At 47.4% G+C, this 20,429-nt stretch overlaps 1 long non-coding RNA gene across 1 annotated transcript in view; it reads left to right on the forward strand.

The window, feature by feature from the left end:
• LOC123479746 (uncharacterized) overlaps window positions 1-20,429 on the forward strand; it is a 150,176-nt gene that overhangs the window by 53,228 nt on the left and 76,519 nt on the right. The gene's annotated exons all lie outside the window — the stretch shown is intronic.

Below are 20,429 nucleotides of genomic sequence, written 5' to 3' on the forward strand. Positions count from 1 at the left end.
ATATGCAAAGGTCTCGGATGAAAAGCCCTCACCTGCCCTCTTCTCAAGCCTGACATAATTAGCTCCATCCCAGACCCGCCTCCTATTCTCTCCTTTAATGAGCTTGCCGGTCCTGAATCACTTGAAGGAGCAAACAGCCCCTTGGTATCAATTAAAAGAGAAATACTTTCCAACGCAGAAACTGTGAACAAGTCATGAACAGGTACAAAGAAAAATCTAGAGGTTCTGGCACTGCTAACAGAGCAGATCGCTTTGCACAGATTGTCTCTCACTCTTTCAGAGGAAAAAAGAAAAAGGAAAAGAAAACAGGGCCAGAATGCTAGGTAATGCGTTACTTATCGTGGAAGAGGCTGCACTCTGCAAACGCCAGCCAGAGGCGGGGGCGCAGTCCAGTGAGCAGACTCTTTCATCGAAGTGTTTTAGCCCCGTCTCCTTGTGCTGGCGGGTGGGGAAGCTCCTTGTGTGGCCCCAGCACGCTGGATCTGGAGGAGATGATTTAAGATGAGTGCTTTAGCTCCGTGTGAAGTTATATCCCTCTCATTTTCCTCCCCTGAAGTGAACAATCAAACAGGCCTCTTTTCAGGCAGGGGGTGATGAGAGGTAGTGGGTGGCTTCATTAATCTCCGGATTCTCCGGGAAAGCCAATTTGGTTGCTGTGCGGTATCAAGCACTGAGAGAGCATAGCCGCTTGTTAGCTTGGTCATGTGCCCTCCAGGAACTCCAGGCTGGGAGCCCGGTCCACGTGCCAGGCTGGACGGGGGAGGAGGGGCAGGGAGGGGGAGGGATGTCCTCTTGGTCTATTCAAAACACACCAGCCTTGGGTGGGCCAGGTAGGCACCTGCTCACAGAATCACTTAGGCAACACTGATGCTGGCAAAGTTACTGTTGAGCTGCCCCTTTGAAGTCTTAGCGGCTCTGTGAGTTGTCTTGGTCTTGATTTTTTAAGACATTAGAGCAGTCTTTTCCACATGAGGGTCAATGCCTTTCAGCTCCACGGGATCTGTGTTTTTCTCTTCCTTCTGGGGATACTTTTCCTGTCAGAAAACATTCAACAAAGGTGCTGTAGAGGTTGGAAGGGCCTTCGTCCGGAGTCTGTCTACATGGACAGCAGCCTCACGCGGGGACCGGGCCCATTCTGACGCTTCCCCGTTGTGGATGGAAAGCTGCCTCCTGAGAAGGACTCATGGGGATGGTGGTCAGTGTTCTTTCCATCTAAGGGCCTGAGCCCTGCCCTCCACAGTGACGCCCCTCCTCCGCATCGGGATGCAGGTTCATCTTCAGTTGTTAGAGTGCTTTTCAGTTTGCAAAAGGCTTTCTTATACGTTACTTTTTGTGGATCCCCTGCCCACCCAACCGTTTTGACAGGTGGGAAGAACCAGGAGCATAATAACTTCCATGTAGTATACATTATTTATTATTATTATTATAAGAGAAACATCACCTTCACAGGGAAATGGGCTGCTAACACTTGGAAAGCAGTGAAATGACCGCAGAGCACCTGGCCCTGTCCCGATATTCTGGTTTCTCACCACCTCTCACCTGCCCCAACCGCATCCCACAGACAGGAGCTGCAGAGTGGAGATCAGAACCTGCGTCTCACCAGCTCCAGCATCAGAGTTGGGGGCATTAAAACCATCCCCGGATGTCACACACAGACACAGCATATGACAGGCCCGTCTGTGTGGTGACATGTACCGCCGTGGTGGAGAAGTGAGATCTTCCGAACCACCACTCAGCACTCTCCCCACGGGACCGAGTTTATGACAGAGCTCATCCCTGGCATCTCCCTGAAGCCTGGCGTGACCAGGATTTTAGCGAGGACCCATTCCTCCGACAGGGCGGGGTGGTCGCCAGGACATAGCTGCATATTGATTTTGACACTGGTAATTAATGACAATCACAAATTAATAACCACATGCACAAATTGATTTTCAGAGGTGTAATAATTAGATTTAATGCCTGCCACACCATGTATTTATGTGTTTAATTATCAGCTCCATTATGAATTTTAATGAACTTTCAATGGTTCACGATGTTCACATCCCATTAGGTAGGTGTCTTCCTTCTCATTTATGAATGGATTTTATTCTCTATGATCCTGGAGTTGACTTTCGTAGGCAAAGAACACTGCCTTGTATGAGATTGTATTCCTATTTCTCCCTCTACTCTCCCATGGATAGGTGAGGTGCTTTGACAAAGAGATGAGCTCTTCCCTCCAGATCTCTACCTGTGTTGGTCAGAGAAAAAGAGGCAGAGAAAGAAGCAGTACCAGCAGCCCCTAGTCTCTACCTTATTGCCACAATAACTTGCTGTGTGGCCTCAGGGAAGTCACTTCACCTCTCTGGGCCTCAGTTTTCCCATCAGTAAAGAGTTGGGATGAGAGGAAATGGAGGAAGGGAGTCTGCAATGTCTGAAATGGATTCCTCTCACTTAGATGCCTGCAGACCTAGATCAGGGCTGTTTCTAGAAGTAAGAGAGTGAGGCGGGGGATTTGGGCTATGTTCCCTCCGCCTTGCCCTGCTTGGAACCCGGCCTCGGCCTCAGCAGGTACCCCTGGCCTCGTCAGGGTGTGCATCTGGGTGCCGTGTTTTGGGTGTAGCTGTTATTACAGAGACAGCCCTTGGGCTCTAGTCAGGGTCGCTGCTGCAGCATTCACTCATGGTTTGGAGCCTGGGCCACGTGGAAATTGCAGACAATTTGGTTGAAAATGGTTGGAAAATTGCAGTGTTTAGGCTTCTCACACCAGCCCCTCCATTTTAATTTTCCTTCTTTCTTTTTTATTTCATTCCTTCACCCCACCAGCACAAAATTACTTTAGAGGTTGAGGAACAACAGGCTAGTCTGGCTAGATTCTCCCCCCACCCCCAGTCTGTGATGCATTTTGTAAACATGTAAATTGATATAGAATCTAACCACCTTCAGACAAAGCAGCTAAAGGACTAGAGAGGGCTCTACGTGAAAACCTGGGTGAGCTGAAAGGCTGAAGGGTGTTTTCCCTGGGTCCCTGAATTTCTCACTGGACATGGGTTAACCAGGAAACTTTTCTTGTGTTGCTAATTGTTCCAAAATGAGTCCACTTACCCATCTTAGTTTATTAATTGTTTTAAAAATTGCAGACTCTGCCTCATTCAAAAAGAAATTGAGGAGGCCACCTTATTAGTCAATTAATGGTATCTGTTTCTTGGTAATTGAGATTTATGGCCACAGAGCTGAAAATATGTAGCATTGTTCAGAACAACAAATGGAAATGTATAAAGTATGGCAGATAAATTGCACAGAGTGTTGGGGTGACAATAGGCATCACATGTTCTAGTCAATTTGCCCACTTAATATCCGTCTGTCTTCTCTACATTCAACTGATTTCCTGCCTTTATGTAAGCATCTCCACCTGAGGCGGTCCATTCTGTTTTTGGACAGATCTAGTTATCATAAGTTTTACCCGTTTGTATTGAGCCGGAATTTAATCAATCATTGCTTCTAATCCCATCCCTTGGGTCCCCACTGAACAAGCTGCTTTTCACTTCTGCGTGTCAGTACTTCATGTGTTTGAGGAGCGCTTCCTTTATTCCCCAGCAGCATCGCCCTGGATTGCTGCAGAGAGGCTGCAGTGTAGCGGAGCTGGTAAGAGCGCAGCTTCGGGGGCCAGCTGACTGTGCTGGCCCGCTGACTGACTGCCTGGTGTGTGTAACCTTGAGGAAACTTAGTCCGCTTTGCCTCCACTCCCCTACATAAGAGATGAGGGTCGTAACAGTAGAACCCCCTAAATGGTTGCTCTGAGGACCCATCAGGACAATCCCGGTAAAGTTCTTAATGTAGTACCTGGCTTATAGTTAGTATTGTCGAGGAGTTTTCTATAATCATGGCATTGTTTGAGACCTCTTCCGCCTGTGGTTTCTCTGTTCTGAACAGATTCCATTATTTAAAAATGTAACAGTCGAGAACCAAGATGGCGGTGTAGGTAGACACACTGCGCCTCCTCACACAACCAGAACTGACAGAAAATCGAACGGCAAGGAAGTCCGACACCAAAGAAATAAAAAATAAACATTCATCCAGACTGGTAGGAGGGGCGAAGACGGGCACTGGGGTGGAGAGGACTTGCGTGGCTGTGGCGGGACTGAGACTGGCGGAGTGTGGGACGAACGGCGCAGGCAGTCTGACCACTAGCAGACCCTGCGGCCCCACATTGGCGCACAGATAAACCGAGAGGGCCGGACTCAGAGTGGCGGAGAGTGGGGCAGGCAGAGCAGCGGGTAGCACCCCGCAGCCCCACATTCGTGCATAGATAAACTGGGCAAACGGCGGGGAGCGAAGCAGACTGCGCAACCCAGGGCTCTAGCTCGGGGAAATTAAGCCTCAAACCTCTGATTGAAAACGCCTGTGGGGGTTGGGGCAGCAGCAGGAGAGACTTCCAGCTTCACAGGAGAGGTCGTTGGAGAGACCCACAGGGGCCTAGGGCGTGCACAAGCCCACCCACTCAGGAACCAGCACCAGAGGGGCCCAGTTTGATTGTGGGTAGCAGAGCAAAAGATTGGAGTCTGGTGGAGAGTGGAGCAGGCGCCATTGCTCCCTCTCAGCCCCTCCCCCCACATACAGCATCACAGCAGCAACCAGCGTTACCCCACCCCAGTGAACACCTAAGGCTCCGCCCCTTAAAGTAACAGACACGCAAGACCAAAAAAAAAAAAATGGCCCAAATGACAGAACACTTCAAAGCTCCAGAAAAAATACAACTAAGCAAGGAAGAGATAGCCAACCTATCAGATGCACAGTTCAAAACACTGGTTATCAAGATGCTCACAGAATTGGTTGAATCTGTTTGAAAAGCAGATAAAAAAATGAAGCCTATGCTAAGAGAAACAAAGGAAAATGTACAGGGAACCAATAGTGATGTGAAGGAAACCGGGACTCAAATCAACGGTGTGGACCAGAAGGAAGAAAGAAACATGCAACCAGAAAAGAATGAATAAACAAGAACTCGGAAAAATGAGGAGAGGCTTAGGAACCTCCAGGACATCTCGAAACGTTCCAACATCCGAATGATAGGGGTGCCAGAAGGAGAAGAGGAAGAACAAAATATTGAAAACTTATTTGAACAAATAATGAAGGAGAACTTCCCTCATCTGGCAAAGGAAATAGACTTCCAGGAAGTCCAGGAAGCTCAGAGAGTCCCAAAGAAGCTGGACCCAAGGAGGAACACACCAAGGCACATCATCATTACATTACCCAAGATTAAACGCAAGGACCTACATCCAAGATTACTGTATCCAGCAAAGCTATCATTTAGAATGGAAGGGAAGATAAAGTGCTTCTCAGATAAGGTCAAGTTAAAGAAGTTCATCATCGCCAAGCCCTTATTATATGAAATGTTAAAGGGACTTACCTAAGAAAAAGAAGATCAAAAATAGGAACAGTAAAAATGACAGCAAACTCACAGTTATTAACGACCACACCTAAAACAAAAACAAGAGCAAACTAGGCAAACAACTAGAACAGGAACAGAACCATAGAGATGGAGATCACATGGAGGGTTGTCAAGAGGGGAGTGGGAGGGGGACAGGGGGGAAAGGTACAGAGAATAAGTAGCATAGATGATAGGTGGAAAATAGACAGGGGGAGGGTAAGAATAGTGTAGGAAATGTAGAAGCCAAAGAACTTATAAGTATGACCCATGGACATGAACTATAGGGAGGGAATGTGGGAGGGAGGGGGTGGGCAGGATGGAGTGGAGTGTGGGGGGGGAATGGGACAACTGTAATAGCATAATCAATAAATATATTTAAAAAATGTAACAGTCAGTCAGTCATTGATGGTTTAATGAGCATCTACTATAGAACAGACAGTGGATGTACAGGTGAGATAAGAATGAGACCTGTTTGTTGTTAGGTAGTTTTATTTACTTACAGCAAGAAAAGGAGATGGGGGATTCATATCCAAAGCTCTGTCTCCCAGAGGGAAGTCTTAGCCCAAGAGTAGACACTGTTTTGGTTAATTACATGTTGATTTCTTCTTTGCAGTTGGCTACACTTATCAGGCTGGTTTTCTGTTGAGCTCATTGTGCCTATAGCTGCATCTGTAAAATACTGTGCTTGCATCTTAACATTTAGCAAGAATAACTTTTAGTAAGAACCACCCAGACTTTGAGACCCTTGTCTTATCTAACATTAGTACTACTGTCATGAAATACATGGCATATGGAAACAAATGGTCCTTTAGCACGATTATTATGAATGAAACCAAATGGAATTATGGGATGCCAACAGCAAAATGCAGGTAGGGAACCGAGGCATTTAAGCTGAACCTGCATGGAGAGGCAGACGTGGAATAGCTGGAGTGAGAACGGATTAGAGAGGTTTAGAGCCGGAGAGCAGCTGCCTGGGCTGGAAGTCGGAGGGTTTGAGAAAAGGGAAAGGTGGTGTTTCTGGGGCACGATGACTCGGGAGAGGGGTGCGGAGGAGCCTGGAGCTGTAGACAAGGGATCTTAGGCTGTGGAGGGGTTTGCAGATCATAGTAAGGACATTGCTTTTTGAAAAAAAGAGCAATGATTTAATTTGTATAAATAAATAAATGTCTTTTTTATTGTTCTAGGGGTAAGTATAGAAGATGATGAGGGGCTGTTACATAAGTCCCAGGGAAGCACCATAATGAAGATGGACTAGCATGTGGCAGTGGAGATGAGAAAATTCAGTAGCTTGAAGAAATGTAGATGGAAGGAACCACTGGACTTGGTCATGGATTAGATGTGAAGCATGAGGGTGACCTCAGAAGGCTATCTCCCGAGTTTTTGTTATGATTAGCCAGGACGATTGGAATGTGTGGCCTTCTCGAGGACAGGACCGCTGCGGCGGGTCCCTGAGCTGAGGGACCACACTCTGCAGTGTTCTGGTGGAGCACTCCACATCAGCCTTGGGTGTATCCCAGGACATTCTCCAGCTCTGGAGCTGGGAGACACAAAGCTGGTGTGGACATGGGAATCGGAGACATGGGGGTATGGAATCAGCCAGGGAGTGGGTGCAGAAAGAAGAGGAAATGAGGCATGAGAGAGTCGACAGGTGGAGGCTGGGCAGAGAAGGAGGAATCTGGCCAGGGTTGAGAAGAAGGCGACAAAAGTAGAAAGAAAATTGGGAGTGTTTTCGGTAGCCAGAGAAGCTGAGAGGCAAGAGTGCTTCAGGAAGGAGGGAGGGAATGGTCAACTGGGTTGTTTAAGCCACGAAGGGGTCATGTGACAGGAAGCCTGACAAGTGTCCGTGGGTTTGGTGGTGCGGAGGGCGTCGGTGACTTTAGTGGCAGCCGTGCAGATGTGAGAGGGAGGCAGGGCTTAGACTGCAGGGACGGAGGCATGACTGGGAAGCGGGGAAGAAGAGGCACAAAGCACAAGCAGTTTGGGGAGGGTGTTGACTTGTGCGAAGAAAGAGAACTACAGAGCCAGCGAGAGGATGATGTGAGCTCTAGAGATTAAACAATTATTACTATTGTTAATAACAGAGATTAGACCATGTTCAAACGCTGAAGGATTGATCTAAGAGGGCGGAGAGGTTAAGAGAGCAGGGGAGAGTAAAGTAATTGATGATTACTTATGAACGGAGTGGGCTGGGTCTGGTTGCACCTGGAGGAACTGGTCTCTCCTTTGAGAAAGCAGCCCTGCCCTGGTGATAGGCAGGGGTACATGACCTCATAGAGATGGGCCTGTCTGTTTTGGCTGGGAAGTTGAGGGAGAGCCCCCCTGGGGACTTGGACAGCCCTAGTGAAGCAGGAATCTGGGTCCCTGCCAAGGTCAAGGGTGTGTGGTAGAGGTTGGCTCTGTGCAGGGCGGGCTGTCCCCTCCCCTGCCAGATGTCACAGTTACATCTGTCCCCTAACCTGTGGCTGGTGATAGAGGGCAGTGTTTCACTGTTGCAGCATGTTGAGCTCAGTGTCCTGGCTAACTGCAGTCTATCCCCAGTTCTGCCAGGCCACACGTCGTCACCCTGAACATGTGTGATGCAAGCATGTGCGTGTTTATGTATGTGTTTGTGCATGTGCACATGTGTTTTCTTCCAGTCGGATCAGTGCTTCGCTGTGGGAGAAAATGAAGGGGCAACAGAGCAGCCTGCCGGCTGGGCTGGGACAGGTCCCAGGGCAACCACTACTGGTGTCCGCTTCCTACAAGGGCCGTGTGTTGTGAATGTGGGGGCGACATGGCCATTCAGCACGGGAGGGATGCCGTCAGAGGGCAGCAGGTAGCATTCCTGTTCCCTGAGCCCTCGGATGCACCTGTCTCAGGGAATCACACTTGAGTACCTCCCTAAGCCTTGGCCCTCTCACCCTGCTCTCCCGAGACTGGCCTGTGGTCAGACCCGATGGGCAGCTCTCTGTCCTGTTCCCCAATCCTAACTTTGACTACCTGCCCCTCCAATGCACACAGGCATGACGTACCCTCAGAGGGCTGAAAACAGAAAACATTTAAATTTGCTACGGTGATTAATGGGGGTGGGGGCAACAAGGGAAACCGGTTATTCTCACTACCCCCGAGTTAATTCCTAGCCTTACAGTGGCCCCAGGGACTGACTGGACTTCACAATAGTGTGTTCTTGGTACTCTTGCTTTACTGACGTCTCTCTCTCTCTCCTCTCTCTCTCTCTCTCTCTCTCTCTTTCTCTTTTTGGAACGCGATACATCCGAGTGCACTTTGGAGTAAAACAGCCACAAGCACACAAGTACAGTCTATGGATCTATAAAATCCTCTTGAAACAGAGGCCAGGCTCAAGAAGCCTCAGCAGAGACAGCTGTTTCCTCCTGCCTAGGAAACACTAGGGGTGTTTCCCAAGGGAGGAACAGATACTCTCCTTGACCCTTCATTTCTTTTTTTTTTAAATTTAATTTTTATTGTTATTCAATTACAATTGTCTGCATTTTCTCCCCATCCCTCCATCCCACCCCAGCTGAACCACCTCCCTCCCCCCTCCCCCTTGATTTTGTCCATGTGTCCTTTATAATAGTTCCTGTAAACTCCTCTCCCCACTATCCCCTCCCCACTCCCCTCTGCTATTGTTAGATTGTTCTTAATTTCAATGTCTCTGGTTATATTTTGTTTGCTTTTTTCTTCTGTTCTGTTCCAGTTAAAGGTGAGATCATATGGTATTTGTCCCTCACCACCTGGCTTAATTCACTTAGCATAATGCTCTCCAGTTCCATCCATACTGTTGCAAAGGGTAGAAGAAGCTCCTTCTTTCTCTCTGCTTTGTAGAATTCCATTGTGTAAATATACCATAGTTTTTGGATCAACTCGTTTGCTGATGGGCACTTAGGTTGCTTCCAGTACTTGGCTATTGTAAATTGTGCTGCTATGAACATTGTGGTGCACAGGTTCTTTTGGATTGGTGTTTCAGGGTTCTTAGGGTATAATCCCAGCAGCGGAATTGCTGGGTCAAAGGGCAGTTCCATTTTTAGTTTTCTGAGGAAATTCCATACTGTTTTCCACAGTGGCCTTACCAATCTGCATTCCCACCAACAATGTACTAGGGTTCCCTTTTCTCTGCATCCTCTCCAACATTTGTTTGTTGATTTGTTTATGTTGGCCACTCTGACTGGTGTGAGATGGTACCTCATTGTGGTTTTAATTTGCATCTCTCTTATGGCTAATGTTGCTGAGCATCTTTTCATATGTCTCTGGGCCCTCTGTATGTCTTCCTTGGAGAAGTGTCTGTTCAAGTCCTTTGCCCATTTTTTAATTGGGTTGTTTGTCTTCCTGGAGTGGAGTCTTGTGAGTTCTTTATATATTTTGGAGATTAGGCCCTTGTCTGAGGTATCATTGGCAAATATGTTTTCCCATACTGTTGGTTCTCTTTTTATTTTAATGCTGTTTTCTTTAGCCATGCAGAAGCTTTTTATTTTGATGAGGTCCCATTTGTTTATTCTTTCCTTTATGTGCCTTGCTTTAGGGGACGTGTCTGTGAGGATGTTGCTGCAGGGAATGTCTGAGATTTTCCTGCCAATGTTTTCCTCTAGGACTTTTATGGTGTTACAACTTATATTTAAGTCTTTTATCCGCCTTGAATTTTTTTTTTGTGTATGGTGTAAGTTGGTGATCGAGTTTCATTTTTTTGCACATAGCTGTCCAGATCTCTCAACACCATTTGTTAAAGAGGCTATTTTTGCTCCATTTTATGCTCCTGCCTCCTTTATCAAATATTAATTGACCGTAAAGACTTGGGTTTATTTCTGGGTTCTCTGTTCTGTTCCATTGGTCTATGTGCCTGTTTTTATGCCAGTACCAGGCTGTTTGGATTACAGTGGCCTTGTAATACAGTTTGATATCAGGTGTTGTGATCCCTCCTGCTTTGTTCTTCTTTCTCAAAATTGCTGCAGCTATTCGGGGTTGTTTATGGTTCCATATAAATTTCTGAAATGTTTGTTCTATATCTGTGAAATATGTCATGGGTACTTCAATAGGGATTGCATTGAATCTATAAATCGCTTTGGGTAGTATGGCCATTTTGATGATGTTAATTCTTCCAATCCATGAGCATGGTACATGGTTCCATTTGTTTGTGTCTTCCTTAATTTCTTTCTTCACTGTTGTGTGGTTTTTCTGAGTACAGGTCTTTTCCTCCTTGGTTAGGTTTATTCCTAGGTACTTTATTTTTCTTGTTGCTATATCAAATGGGATTTTTTTCCTGATTTCTGTTTCTGCAGTTTCGTTGTTGGTATACAGGAATGCCTTTGATTTCTGAGTATTGACTTTGTATCCAGCTGTCTTGCCAAATTCATTTATTAGGTCGAGTAGTTTTTTGGTGGAGTCTATAGGATTTTCCACGTACACTATCATGTCATCTGCAAACAGTGACAGTTTCATTTCCTCCTTTCCAATTTGGATGCCTTTTATTTCTTTTTCTTCTCTGATTCCTGTTGCAAGGACTTCCAGTACTATGTTGAAAAGGAGTGGTGAGAGAGGGCATCCTTGTCTTGTTCCTGATCTTAATGGGAAAGCTCTAAGTTTTTGTCCATTGAGTATGATGTTGGCTGTAGGTCTCTCATATATGGCCTTTATTATGTTGAGGAATGCTCCACTATTCCCACTTTGTTGAGTGTTTTTATCATGAATTGGTGCTGTACCTTATCAAATGCTTTTTCTGCATCTATTGATATGATCATGTGATTTTTGTCTTTGCTGTTGTTTATGTGATGTATTATGTTTATTGATTTGCGAATATTGTACCATCCTTGCATCCCTGGGATGAATCCCACTTGATCATGGTGTATGATCTTTTTAATGTATTGCTGGATGCGGTTTGCCAATATTTTGTTGAGAATTTTAGCGTCTATATTCATCGGCGATATTGGCCTGAAGTTTTCTTTCTTCATTGTGTCTTTATCTGGTTTTGGGATTAGGATGATGCTGGCTTCATAAAAAGATCTTCCATCATTTTAGATTTTTTTGAATAGTCTGTGAAGGATAGGGGTTAGCTCTTCCTTAAATGCTTTGTAGAAATCTCCTGTGAAACCATCTGGTCCAGGGCTTTTGTGTGTTGGGAGTTTTTTGATGACTGCTTCAATTTTGTCTGCTGTTATTGGTCTGTTCAGGCTTTCTGCTTCTTCTTCATTCAATTTTGGAAGATTATATTTTTCTAGAAATGTGTCCATTTCACCTAGGTTCTCAAATTTCTTGGCATACAGTTCTTCATAGTAATTTCTTACTATCCTTTCTATTTCTGTGGTATCAGTTGTAATCTCTCCTCTTTCATTTCTAATTGTGTTTATTTGGATTCTCTCTCTTTTTTTCTTGATAAGCCTGCTTAAGTACTTATCGATTTTGTTTACCTTTTCAAAGGACCAGCTCCTGGATTCATTGATCCTTAGAATTGTGCTTTTAGTCTGTATGTCATTTAACTCTGCTCTTATCTTGTTCATTTCCTTCCTTCTACTTGCTCTGGGCTGTCTTTGTTGTTGTTGCACGAGTTCTTGTAGGCGTAGGGTTAGGTTGTTTGTTTGAAATGTTTCTATCCTTTTAAGGTAGGCCTGTATTGCTATGAACTTCCCTCTCAGGACTGCCTTTGCTGTGTCCCATAAGTTTTGGGTTGTGAGTTCGTTTTCATTTGTTTCCAGAAACTTTTTGATTTCTTCCCTAATCTCATTCTTGACCCATTCATTGTTTAATAGCATGCTGTTCAATCTGCATGATTTTGAGTGTTTGGGGTTTTTTCCTTTGGGTTTGGTTTCTAGTTTCAGTCCCTTGTGGTCAGAGAAAATGCTTGATATGATTTCAATTTTTTTGAATTTGTTGAGGCTTGCTTTGTGTCTTATCATGTGATCTATCTTTGAAAATGTTCCATGTACACTTGAAAAGAATGTGTATTTTCTTTCTTTGGTATGGAAAGCTCTCTATATATCAGTTAAGTCCATTCCATCTAGGGTATTGTTCAGTGACACAATATCTTTGTTGATATTTTGTTTGGAAGATCTGTCCATTCTTGACAATGGGGTGTTAAAATCCCCTACTATAATTGTGTTGCTGTCAATATCTTTCTTGAAGTCCTCCAAGATTTTCTTTATGTATTTGGGTGCTCCTATGCTGGGTGCATATATATTTACAATGTTTATGTCTTCTTGGTGGATTCTTCCTTTGAGTATTATGAAGTGACCTTTTGGGTCTCTCTTTATGGCCCTTTTTTGAAGTCTATTTTGTCTGATATGAGTACTGCTACCCCTGCTTTTTTTTCCTGTCTGTTTGCTTGGAAAATTTGTTTCCAGCCCTTCACTTTCAGTCTGTGTAGGTCTTTTGTCCTGAGGTGGGTCTCTTGTAGGCAGTATATGTGTGGGTCATGCCTTCTTATCCATTCAGCTATTCTGTGTCTTTTGATTGGAGCATTTAATCCATTTACGTTTAAGGTTATTATTGATAGGTAGTTATGCATTGCCATTTTTTCATACCTGTGTTCCTCTCTCTTTCTCTTTTCCTTTCTTTCCTTAAAGCAGTCCCTTTAGCATCTCTTGCAGAGCTGGTTTGGTGGAAGTGTATTCTTTTAGACTTCTTTTGTCTGGGAAACTCTTTATTTGGCCTTCTATCTTGATTGAGAGCCTTGCTGGGTAAAGTAGTCTTGGTTGCAGGCCTCTGGTTCTCATTACTTGGAATATTTTTTGCCATTCTCTTCTGGCTTGGAGCGTTTCCATTGAGAAGTCAGCTGCTAACCTTTTTGGGGCTCCCTTGTATGTTACTTCTTGTTTCTCCCTTGCTGCCTTTAAGATCCTCTCTTTGTCTTGGAATTTTGCCATTTTAATTATTATGTGTCTTGCAGTGGGCCTCTTTGGGTTCCTCTTGCTTGGGACTCTCTGTGATTCCTGGATTGGGGTGACTTTTTCTCTCCTCAGATTAGGGAAATTTTCCATCATTACTTTTTCAAACAGGTTTTCTATCCCCTGCTCTTCCTCTTCTCCTTCTGGTATCCCTATTAGACAGATATTATTACGTTTCATGTTGTCCTGCATTTCCCTTAATCCCTCTTCATTCTTTCTGAGCCTCTTTTCCTTTTCTTGCTCTTTTTGGGTGTTTTTTTCTACTTTGTCCTCCAGCTCACTGATCCGATCCTCTGCTTCATCAAATCTGCTTTTGATTCCTTCTACTGTGTTCTTCAGTTCAGAAATTGTATTCTTCATTTCCTCTTGGCCCTTGTTGATAGTTTCTATTTCCTTTTTCATATTGATATAGTTTGCAGTGAGTTCATTGTAGTTTCCCTGTAGTTTCTGGTAATTCTCTGTGAGCTCAGTGAGCTTCCTGATGCCCATTGCTTTTAACTCAGTATCTGATAGTTGACTTGCCTCTTTTTCAGTTAGCATTGTTTCTGAGGCTTCCTCCTTTCCTTTCATTTGGGGATTGTTTCTTTGCCTTCTCATTGTTTGTGAGACTCTTCCTGTTAGCCTCTTCTTCTTAAATTGATCTGTTCTGACTCCCTGGGTTTATGGTATGAACTTCTATGGTAGAATGCCAGTGGGATTCAGTGGTGCCGTCTCCTTAATCTCCTGAGCTCACTGGTCTTGGGCTGTTGTTCACGTTGGCTCTCTGTATGTCTTTGAGTTTTGATTGTTGTTGGGTCTTTCTTTGATGGGTCCTTCCCTCGAGCTGGTTAATTGAGGGTCACTCTGTCCACTACATCTTTTATTCTGTTGTGCAGATGTGGACAGTTTGTATTGAAGCTGATTCTTCTGTGTGTACAAGGTTTTGAGGCTTCTCTCTCGCTCTTGTTTAGTTGTTTGTTCTGAGTAATTTCTCCACTATTTAGTTGTATTTCCAAATCAGTCCTGGATTGAGGTCAGTGTGGCTTCCACTCCTTCTTCACCTTCTTCCATTGTTATCTGTTGGTAGTTCCTTTGTTGGTGGGTTTCCTCTTCCAGCAGGTGTACTGGTGTTCACCGCTCCCACCTTGCCAGTTCTCTGGAGTAGCAAAGTGAAATTTGTCTCACTGTCTCAGTTATTAGGATGACCCCTGTTTGGTTCTAACTCTGGTCTTTTCAGAGCTCCAGGTTTTATTGTCTCACCTGTGGGAAAAGGAGAAAGAAAAAAAAGAAAAAAAAGAAAAAGGGAAGGAAGGAAAAAGGAATAGGAAAGGAAAGGAAGGAAAGAAGGAAGAAGGAATAAAAAAATTGGAGGAAAGAAAAGAAGAAGGAATTTTAACAATATTTAAAATAAAAAAATAAATAAAAGAAGGCAGGAAGAAGGAATAAAAAAGTAAAGGAAGGAAGGAAGAAGGAATAAAAAAAGAAGGAAGGACAGAAAGGAAGAAGGAATTTAGGGGGAAAGGAAAAAAAAGAAGTCTTCTGCTGGCTTTAACCCGATCAGGTTAGTTCTGCTGGTCTTCCTGTCTGTGAAACGGGAGGAGATGGGTGGAGGGATTGGTTTCACTTTTCTCCCTTCCTGAGCCACACTCTTCACTGTTGTCCAGCCTCCAGTCCAGTTCCTCAGGGTTCTTCTGCTCCCCCCTAGGCCTTTAGTCCACCAGTTGTGCTGTCCTTGAGGTGCACCAGTTAGGGGCAACTCATACTCCACCTTCTTGCTCTTTGCTGTCTTAGATGCTAGGGGCTCTCGGTGCTCCTTCAGGGTAGTTCAGCCCCCTACTGAGTCAAGTCTTTCCGGGGACTGCAGTCTCCCCTAGCCCTGCAGCTCCCCTCTGCTGGGTGTTCTGACTTCCTCCTAGAGAGTCAGTAGGCCCTGCAGGGCTCTGTGCGCAGGGGCTAGGTGGGAGGTGTTCAGTCCCCCGTGCTTCAGGCATGGTCGCCCACGGGCAGCCAGGCCTTTGATTGGGGTGCACACCGATCCCAGGCTTTGGGCCTGTGTGCCCGGGCAGCCGGGCCACCGATCAGAGTGCGCATCCACCCGGGGTTTCAGGTGTGGGCGCCCAGGCCGCTGATCCGGGTGCACACCCACCTGTGGGCTTTGGGTCTGTGTGCCCAGGCAGCCTGTCCACTGATCTGGGTGGGCACGGACCTGGGCTTCAGGTGTGTGCTGGGACTGCTTATCTGGTGTTCACAGGTCAGGGGCTGAGGGGGTGGGGGAGCAAGAGGCCACGGCTGCTGCGGAGAGTTCTCTAAACAGCCGCTGAGTGCCTCTCTTTTCTCTTTTTCTTTTTGAGAAATTCCTCCTATTCAAGCCCCCCTGGTCCAAACAAGCACCTGGCCTCTCACACAGCCCGGCCTGGCTCTCTCCCAAGAATCCTGCAGCAGACCCTGCGCCCCGGCAAGGGGCTTCAGCCTCCCTGGTCCCCGTGCTGGTCCCAGGGACCTTATTTTCCTTAAGCTCTCTTCTTACCGTCTAATTTTTCAATGTCCTCTATAATCTTTGGTCTCCGATCTTCATATGAGCTGGAATACCGTTGGCTGTTCGCTCTCTCAGATCAGCTAGGCGTTTCACTGGTGCCGAGGGGAAGTGGACTCTGCTCCCACCTATCTTGCCGCCATCTTCTATCCTCTGACCCTTCATTTCAAGGCTTCACTCGAAAAATGTCCCTGGTAGCAGTCTTGTGACTGGGTGGGGCGGAGCTGTCTGAGTGGGCGGGGCGGGCTGGGAAGACTGGACTTGAGTGGAATTGGAACAACTTTATTTTGTAAGGATGGGCTCCCAGGATTAAAAAAAATAAAAGGCAAAATGCATAAAAAACAAGTGACAAGGCATGAATGAGTTAGCCTGGAAAGAAGTGGTGAGCACTGAGCTGGCCCTTGGGCTCCTGTAAAAGGCTGAGGGAGGCAGTGTGCAGGAGTGAGAGAGTGGAGGGTTTCTTGGCTACATCAGAGTGAGGCTCTGGGTGCACTTCATTTACTGAGCAAACATCTTTTGTCTGTGAGCAACAAAGTGTTGGAAATAGCTCCAGGTCATATTTTTAGCCCTGGCAAAGCAGTAGCCAGGGGTTGGGAGCCTCCTTCTGGTTGGACATTTCATTTCTTGGGGAAGGGATTGTTTTGCAGGGAGTCGGCGGGGGGGAGGGCATCTCTCAGGTGTCCTTTCCCCGCCCAGGTCGTCCCCCACCTGCTATGGGCTTCGGAAGAGCAAAGAGCCTGAGTGTGCAGTGAGTGACGCTGGTGCTCCGTGGACGGCCAGTAGCCTAAGACTCGGAAGCCACACATGGTAAAGCACAGAAAAGAACAGGACACTCTCCTGTGACAGGTGGGAAGGACATGCATCCAGGGACTGGAAATGGGGCTGCAGGCCACATTTTGCCTGAAAGCTCTGCCTAGCCCAGCTGTCTCCTAAAGCAATATTTTGAGAGAAGTGGAGTTGATATGGAGAAAATGTCAAGGTGACAGAACAGAAGTCACCAAAATCTGTTATAGGCTACATTCTGGGACCAATCTAAGGGAACCTCTGTGAGGAGGAGGTAGGGACAGGTGGGAGGTGCCTCACTATGAAGGTGTTTCCCAGGTCAGCTGTGGGGAGGGAGGCACAGGCAGTGTTAGTTCAGCTCCAGAACTTCCTTGCTAGGCAAACGTAGAAGAATCACTCAACCTCTCTGATCCTCTGATTCTTATCTTCAAATTCGGAATTATGATCCCTGTCCTCCCTACCTGACAAAAATGCTAAACCAGGTCAAAGAGGGCTGAACCGGTGAGGGGACAGGCTATTAATCAGATGGGGGGGCACTCTGTGTCCTTGAGTGCTAGTGCTGGGGGGCCACTGAAGACCTCTCCTGGCCTCTTGCCACCAAGTTCCACAGCTGGAGGCAGAACTGGGATTCTGAGCCAGGTTTTCCTCCTGCAGCTGACGTTTATCATGTTAATGTGCTCATGAACTTCTTCACAGCTGGGCTGTGATCACAGGTTTTTTGGTTTTTGTTGTTGTAATTCTTGGTTCAGATCTTTCCCAGCACACCCACCTCAGTGCTCTGTGCACGCATGTCGGTGGCTTGAGGAGAACTTTTGGCTCTGCTCAGCATCACGGCTCCCAGGGGCCTATTAGGGCACACGCTGGTGTGTTTAGCAATTCCTCACTTGGGAACTCAGAGGCTTGCTATCAGCCAGTTCCTGGCCCTTGGCCCTCTGGCTTTGTTGGTGGAGATCCTCATCCCCAATGGCCTGGGGACAGGCTGTCCCTGCTTCTTTTCTTCCCTCTGAAACTTGGGTCCTGGGGAGGAGAGAGAGGAAGCGGGGGAGGCGGGCAGCAGGCAGCCCCAGTCTCCTTCAGGGCCTCTCCTGCCCAGACATTTGGCCGAGAATGCTCACCCATAGTTTGGGGGAGCAAGAGAACTCACCAGGCTGCTTCCTCTGCAGAGGAAATGATGCTGAATGAATCAGGAGAAGAGAAAACACCTGAGTGGACTCGCAGTGGTGCCTCCAGAGCCTTGCCTGGGGAGTGTAACACCAGCCATCAATTGGCACTCTGTCACTGCCTTCCCGCAACCTCTGAGAATGGGGCTGCATCCTCCCAGGTTTGAGGTCTGACTAGAAGTGCTCCCAGACCAGGAGGGAGGCCTCAGCAGAGGGGACAGCTCCCCGCTGGGCTTCAGGGGAGGGCTTGCCATCCCTGGGAGTCCTGGGCTGCCTGAGGCACGGCTCCTGCAGCTTCTGCAGGGATACAGGATCCCTGGGCCTTCCTTGCCTCTTGTTCTGGATGCGGCTAAGAAACAAACATCCCTGTGTCCCTTTGGTGAGGTGCGCACGAGATGGATGTATTAATAAGGCTGGGGTTGGAGCGGGGTCAGGGGCCGTCAGCTGTGGGGCTGAGCCAGGGAGGGTCCTGTGCTCAGGTTAGCAGAGCAGGAGGAAGGTCAGTACAAGGGTGTTGCTTGTGTACGAGCGTGCCCCTGTGTGCTTATGTCTGTGTGTGTGGGTGCTCTCTGGTCTGGTGCGGGAAGGGTAAAGAGCTTCCAAAACAGCAGGGTGGCGAGGCGAGGGGGGTGAGTAAGACGGGGCAGAGCCCCGGCTAATGGGTGTGTCTAGGTGAGAACAGTGGGTCCCTGACACAGGGAACATACATATCTGCAGCTTTCATAGACCTGCGGCCTCTGCTTGCAGGTATCTTAGAATAAAAACCCAGCACGCCAGTCGCCCTGAGCTACACGGACAGCTCTGCCCTCTCCTCCCATCCAGACCCTTCCTGCCTGGGCAGCCTGGCTAACCGTGGTGTGAGCCTCCTCAGGGTCCCTGCGGCAGGGACAGCCCTGCCCTGCCTCAGGCACTTCCATCCACCCGCAGTCAGCCTCTTAGTCAGCAAAGCCGGGAAAGGGTGAAGGATACAGAGTTTAATTGGCTTTGACTCCCAGCTCAGCCATTTTTAGCCAGCCCACCTTGAAGCCCAACTCCCACATCTATAAAATGGGATGATGCTAATAATACAGTTATTACGAAGATAAAATGAGACAATGCTCCATAAATATTTTCATTAGGACTTCATGAAGGTTAAATGAGGCTGCTGCGAATGGACACTTCTAAAACACAAAAAACGAGGCCAAGTCTGAACTCAGCAAGGGTTCGCTGTGTCCTAATCCCACCTGTAAGGCCCCTCCCAGCCGCTGGGTTCGTGGGCTCTCAGGCCTCATCTCTTCCCTCTGTCTGTCCCTTCTCTCCTCTCCCAGTGGGGTCCAAGGCCAGGCCTGACACTCAGGCTCAGTCCAGACTGAGATGCCACATGAGAGCCCTTTCAAGGGAAGATCAACTGTTTATCAAATTAGCCAGTTCTAAAAGCCTGGATAACACAGGAAGAATCAGATGCTAATTGATGAGCAGCCAGCACAGCCCCACTGCTGATTTGCATAAATATGCATTGTCAGACTGTTAGGTAAACAAAAGCGGGAGAGAGTGCTGGGGAGCGGATCATTAGGCCTGCCCTCCTAGTGAGCCTTTGCAACGGGATTACAGCCTCTGCAATTTTCCTTTTTAAAGAACCACCCCCCCCGCCACACACACCCTCTCCCCTGCTCACTGTCTAGTTAGAATTCAGCTCTCTTTCTGTTATCAGCTGCCAAGCCCAACACAATGCAGAGCGAGGCAGGGCTGGCTTTGGTGAGCCGGAGGTGCCCACTCTGCCACAAACACCATCTGTACCTCTAGGGTCCAGTTTAAAGAGAAAGGAAGAGAGACTGAGGGGGAGAGACTACAGTGAGCTTGTCCCCTCCCCGTGCCCTCCACGCTTCAGATGAAGATATAAGATATAAGAAGCACTGGGGCTTATCCGTAAAACTTGCCTGATGGATGGTTTTAATCCTTTCTAATTACAGCTAATTGGAGCTGTCAATCGTTTAAAACTCTGAAACCTGCAGGCAGGTCAGGTGACCCAGACTCACCCGACTGCACAGAGGGTAATGAGACAGCACTGCGTTAGGCATCCGGAGGGAAGTTCTGACTTCCCCACACCCAGCACCCACACCTGAGGGAATCTCGGGAGATGGCGCAGAGCCTCCGCCAGCCTGTTTCTGGGGAGGAGGCTCCATGCTCTCCGCTTTCTTCTCAGGCCCTGAGATTCAGCAGTGGCAGCTCCCCCGATACCTGTCAGTTCAGTTCAGCCAATATTTACCATGTGTGTCTGTGTGCTTGGCCCTGTGGGAGGCTCTGGGGAGGCAAAGAGGCCAGAGGCTGGCCCTGGAGTGTCTCCCTCTTTCCTTGGGGAGACCAGAAAACCAAAGGGCCAGCAGAGCCTCTGGGGAGCTTACAATAATCGGGAGCTGCCTTTTGCGTTCCCCAGGCGGGCTCTCAGCTAAGTTACTGAAGCATCTCTAGCCGCTGGCAGATTCTTCCCTTCCAGAGCTGACTGGTCTCTGGTTTGCTCTGTCTCCTTGTAGCAACATGAGGGTGCAGGCCTGCGCCCTCGGACTTACCTGGGCTGACTCATCTGCACTTGAAAATGAGGGCAATTCTATCTGCCTCATGGAGGCCCCATGGAGAAGAACGAGGACAGAAGCCTTGCAAAGCCTGTGGGAGGGAAGGTTTGGGTCTCCGGAGAGGTGGGCAGTGGGCAGTCTCTGTGATCCTTG

The sequence above is a fragment of the Desmodus rotundus genome, chromosome 9 (genome assembly GCF_022682495.2).
Source record: "Desmodus rotundus isolate HL8 chromosome 9, HLdesRot8A.1, whole genome shotgun sequence".
Lineage (NCBI taxonomy): Eukaryota > Metazoa > Chordata > Mammalia > Chiroptera > Phyllostomidae > Desmodus > Desmodus rotundus.